Below are 6,076 nucleotides of genomic sequence, written 5' to 3' on the forward strand. Positions count from 1 at the left end.
CCCGTTCTCGTAAGATAGAGATGCTACTAACATTCATAATATAATGCCTGGTAAAGAGATTCATATCCTAAAATACCTCATTTATTGAAAAGCATTAAAATGTTAAAACTGATTTGAACATAATTGTCTCGAAAACTAAACGTAAAGTAAAAGAACATAAACTAATCCTATGAATGACGTAAAAGAGATCTAAACCTTGTGTGAATATCACTTATTCCTTTCTAATTCTTTGTACTAAATCTACTCCTCGCCATCCAGCTCTACATCATCATAATCTCCATTTGTGAGAATTAAACATAGAAGAAAACAGGAAGACAAACAAAAAAATGAGTCAAATACTCAGTAAGTAGTATATCATACAGTAAAATATAATTTGGTCTAGCATGGACTTAATTTCTGAAAACTCTTCACAACATACAATTTCATAGATTTACAATCATACACGTAACATGACTTTCTGAAAGACTTTATATACATATATCGTCACAGATTCAAATGGCATACATATTCATCATGGCAAACATGTAACGTGAATGCATAATATCTTGTTTATCTTGTCTTAACATAGAGTGAAACACGTTTGGGTCCGTGTTTCACTTATCTTGCATAACATGGAGTGAAACACGCTTGGGTCCGTGTTTCACCTAACTTGCATAACATGGAGTGAAATACGCTTGGGTCCGTGTTTCACTTAACTTGTAGTTAACCACGCTTGAGTCCGTGGCACCCTAACATTTCTTATCTTTTTTAATGCATGAGAATTTATTAGCTTCATGAACATTTCTGACATGGTATATTCTTGTACATTACATAGCATAACATGACATAATATGGCATATTCTTGTACATGACCTAGCATAGCATGGCATATTCTTGTACATGGTATAGTATAGCAAGGCATATTCTTGTACATGGTATAACATGACATGGTATAACATGGCATTTTCTTCTACATGGCATAGCATAACGTGACATGACATAGCATAACGTGACATGACAGAACATGCTCTGAACGTTTTATGATATTCCATGGTATACATGATCTAAGTACTACATGAACATAGCGTACATGATCTAAGTACTACATGAACATGACATACACAATCTAAGTATTACATGGATATGGCTATTTCATTTCATGGCATACTTGACTTGAATTATTACATGAGCATCTCATGGCATTCGTATGATTTTAGTAACATTCAATCAATCGAGTCACAAATTCATTCATTCAAGCATAATCTCATATTCATCAAAGATCGTAAAAAGAATCTAACCTTGACTTGCCTCTTAGTGTAGCGGTAGTTAACCATCATAAGCATATCATATTTTCATACATAACAATAATATTCACCGCATGCATGCATTTATATGATCATACTATTTACCTCTTAGCCGCTTCCTGATTTCCAACTTGTAGCGCGTTACCTATACGAGGTATTAGATGTTACTAATTTCTTAGAAAAGCGTGTCATAATACTCCAAGTAAGTAACTATGTATAATGGAACTTAACTAAAATAATAGGCTTATAGCAATTTCTAATAACATACTTTAAAATCCCTTTATAAAATTTGCGTGTATGGGCTCATAATTATTCAAATAGATGAAGCCTATGGAAGAGTAATGTTTTTCTGAAAATATAACCAGCCCAATAAAATTACTAAAACAGTATAATAAGATTAAGGCCAATTAAAAATACAAGACTATTTAAAGGAATCCCAACACTGTGTTTGTTTTAAAAATAGACTTAGCCGTATGGCCTTAGGGCCGAAGGCCTGCTATGACACAAACTAATTCCACGGAAATTAAAACATGTGGGACAACAGAGGGATGGCTAGGCGAAAACGAGGGACTCACCAAAAGAGGGACAGAGTGCGACGGCTGTTCAGGGTGGTAGGAAGCAACATCGGTGCAACTGGGAGGTTCTTATGGTGGTGCGACACCGAGAGAGGGAGGGAGAGAGAAAAAGAGAGTTTAGAGAGATGAAATTGCAAACTTAATTATCGAGAGGGAGGAAGGTGGCGCGTGGCGGCAGGGGCTTACCTGAGGGAGTGGGTGCGACGGAAATAGGTTGGCCGGTGTTTTCTGTGGTGGTGTGGGAGGTGGTCCATTGAGATGGCTGTTGGTTGCCGGGAGGGAGGCTGTGTGGTGCTTGCGGGAGTGAGTTTCTTTCTCTACGTGAAAGAGTCTTTTCTCTATGGATTCTTGTGTGTACAATTCAGGGGCCTTGTGGGTTCTTATAGGCGACGGGAGGGAAGCAACGTGAATTTTTAGGAGATTGTTTATAATTCGAAATTACCTAAACTGTAGGAACATTTTCCTACGAGGGGTCAAATTCTGAGAGGATTTTGAATAGTTTGAGTTAGAGTTAGTCTTGAACTAGGAACCAAATCTACTACGGGAACCTAATGGATAACCATACGAACGTTCTGATAGGGAAGGAATCACTAATTTAATCTATCGGTTAGCATATTTTCTAAAATGATAATAAAATAATAAAGACAATAAAAATAAATAACTAAAATAAAATACTAGTTTCAAGCCCTAAATTTGAACCCATACGTGACAAACCTCATCCTCAAACATCTCATAATGATGTTGACATTGACATAGATGTTAAGGATTCCTTCCTTACCTTTCTGCACTTCACCAGATGCTTTGTTTTTCTTTGCGTGGTTATGGTAATTTTGTATGCACATTTGAACAGTGAAGAAACATGTTTCTTTCTTGCCTAATGGTGCAGTTCCTTTGTGTTTTATCTTGGCAATTCCCACCAAGACGCTAGTAGTCTTTGTTACAAAAATGGATCCATGAACACATGTTAACATGTCAGTACCATGTGTTGCTGCTACATATGGGAGTTCCTGTCTCTATTGCCGTGTTTTGATTGTCTTGATTACTTGATTTTCATTGCACTAGTTTTTGGACTCGATCTCCATATATAATGAATGCCATAAATGTACAGCCATGTTCTTTGTGTTTCGTTCATATGTCACCAATTCCATCCCCCTTGGTCTCTGCTGTATCTCTAGGCTCTGCTTTATATCGACCCAGTTAGGCAATCTTCAGAACCAAGGTTACCTACTTAACATCATAGTTATCAAGTACGTTCCGTTTTGGTAAAAGTGATCAAGATATTTAAATCTATTTTCTCAAAGACCATTTTCTCATCATTCTCTCATTATCTCTTGATGTGGTATTAGATGATTAGAAACTATTTATTATATTTAACTTGTGAACCTAACATCTAATGCCACATCATGAAATGATAAGAGGATGATAAGAATTGGAATGATGAGTAGTATTACTTGTGAGCAAATTGGTACAAAGAATTCTTTTCCGTTTATTTCAATCGTGTCTTTTATAAACTGATATGTCTTAACGTGATAAGTCATATTTCTAGTATCGAGTCATGTCATTGTCATTGTGATAATTATGTAGACCACGCAAAATGGCCAAAATAATGTAATTGGTAGGCCGCATTTCCTATCAAATGAACAGTTGGAAAACAAAAAGGAATGCACGTACTTTGTAAATTGTATTATTTAGGTTGAGGATCAGCAGTGGAGCCGTGAAGGGGTTGTTTTTCTCGAACAATGGGGACAGAAAAATAATATAAAGTACAATCCCACTTTGTTATGATCATCAAAATGGGATTTTTCTTGATGCAGCAGACAAATGCAAAAGCAGGTTTTATATGCAGATTTGGTGCGCATGCTTATCAAGTCAATATTTCTTATTTATGTGCTACAACCGTGTTAAACATTTAGCTATACCTTTAGCTTTTGAAGATTTAACAAGTCGAAGACTCGAAGCTTAATCTGGTAGAAAAGCATTCCCTTTTCTGTACCCTTTTACCACTACTTTGGTACCTTTTCTTTTTAATTTCTGCAGACTATAGATAATGTTTGATGATGAAGCTTCAAAGGAGGCCACCCACAAAGGCTCAGGCTCCACCGCTCCAGCCTCCAGTACAAAAAAAAAATAAAAGAAAAAGACCTTTACGTCTTCTATCTCAGGCTCACAGTCTCAGACCTTGACACAGCCGCACTTAAAAGCTGATTAACATTATTAACAGTGCAATTACGTCTGTAATGTGTTTCACGATATCACCTTAACAGGAATATAATTTATATTTATATTTTATAATTTAATATATTATATTAAATCACATCAATTTATAAATTTATTTTTTTTAAAAATTTTTGTCATAACTAAGACATTTTCTATGTAATTCATATTACTTTAGAAAGAAACTACTTTATAAGTTTCCCAACAAATCCAACTTTAATCAGAACCTAAAAAATAAAATTAAAAATGATAAACAAACGTCACTTTTCATAATATTTTATATAATAATATTTTTAAAAAAATTATTTTTGTAAACTAATTACTTTTTTGTGAATCAGAACACACAAAAATTAAATAAAGGGAACTACTTTTTCAGGTTGGAGACTGGAGACCTACTTTTTTCAACATCAAACAAAACGTAATTTATTAGAACTACCTTTTTCGGATAACTACTTTAAATTGTTGCTTCATTTTAGCAAATAATTAAGGACTTGTTTGAATAGTGAGATAAGATGAGACGAAATGAAACGAAATAGTTTTAGGTGGATTGAATAAAATATTGTTAAAATATTATTTTTTAATATTATTATTATTTTGAGATTTGAAAAAGTTAAATTATTTAATATATTTTATGCGAAATTTTTAATAAGTTGTAATGCAAACGAGCCATTCTAGCTAATTACTCACTATATCGATTAAAATCCAACTCTTAAAATCAATGAAAATATGACTAGCAAGATATATAAAACGAGTAAATCTTAATACTACCTTCAAATGGTTAAATTTGATAAAATTCTTAAAGGTTGACTCAAGTGATAAGAATTTTGGTGTTAATAATATGTTCCTTTCAAGTCTAAGGTTCGAATAATATCAACTATGAATAATTTCTATGAGTTATTGGAATGGAAGAATTTTCTCTTGAATTATTTGATGTACACTAATAAGGAAATTCCTTGTCAAAAACTTACATACCCTCAAGATTAATCATAACTTTGTTCTCGAGCACTCAAGTGCGAATAAAAAAATTGGTTATATTTGATAGTTTAAAGTGTTGATGACTAGTTTTTACAATTTAGAATTGATAAAATTATCTGCTACTGCCTAATTCCCCATAAATGGTATACCTTTTCAGATTCCAACTTGGCTATAATAATATATATACATTTGGAGGAGTCTTAGCTGTAGGAGAGTCAACATGAGGTCATGGAAATTGCTTAGGTCAATTTATGTAGGGGAAGGCATTCAGAATGCCCTGTTAAACCAGTAGCTGATATTTTCTTTGAATTGTTGCTGAAGGGTCCTATGGGAACCCCATCTTCCTTTCTGTGAAGCCCAATTGCTGATTACTTTTATCCATTGATTCTTAACCACTGGATGGAATGCAGCAGACCTTTTGTAGGTCTTCTTTTGGGGTACCTGATATGTATGTATATATATATATATATATATATATATAGAGAGAGAGAGAGAGAGAGAGAGAGAGAGAGAGAGATGAGGCTTTCATTTCATTTGTTTATGTGGTAAGGAATCAAGATTAAGCTGATCATTAGTCTCTAATCAATTATTAATGCGTAGAGTTTTGGACTTTATGGAGGTTGCTTTTTCTTTTGGCGATACCCTTATAAATTTATTTTCTTATCCTCTTCTTCCTTAATGATAGATAAAACGTTTTTTCCACTAAACATTTTTCCTATAGTTGACTATATTGCAAAATAGTATTTATGTCTCTCTCTCTCTATGTATTTGAGGGTAGTGAAATTTCTGGGTAGGAACATGTCAATTTTTGCAAAAAGGTCCTAGTATTGTAACCCTAGAGTGTAGCATTGCGTAACACCATTGACGGGATAATTATTGATATGTCTGTCACATCGATTCTAAGAGATAATTAACTTTTGTGTTTACCACATCGGAGGTGTTATGTGGGTATCCTTTACCTATTTGTTTAAGGCTCAACGATCGAATCCCCCCTCCCCATGTATTTATTAAAAAAAAAAATTGTTGTTT

General features: G+C 33.8%; 1 long non-coding RNA gene across 1 annotated transcript; it reads right to left on the minus strand.

Moving 5' to 3' along the window:
- Positions 1–738: 738 nt before the first annotated feature.
- LOC121243703 lies at positions 739–1,045 on the minus strand. The gene is made up of 2 exons (XR_005936232.1): positions 994–1,045; positions 739–852 (listed from the first exon to the last, which is right to left on the minus strand). It is a non-coding gene; the product is annotated as an uncharacterized LOC121243703 (long non-coding RNA).
- Positions 1,046–6,076: the final 5,031 nt, after the last annotated feature.

This window comes from Juglans microcarpa x Juglans regia, chromosome 8D (assembly GCF_004785595.1).
Source record: "Juglans microcarpa x Juglans regia isolate MS1-56 chromosome 8D, Jm3101_v1.0, whole genome shotgun sequence".
NCBI classification, from domain to species: Eukaryota; Viridiplantae; Streptophyta; class Magnoliopsida; order Fagales; family Juglandaceae; genus Juglans; species Juglans microcarpa x Juglans regia.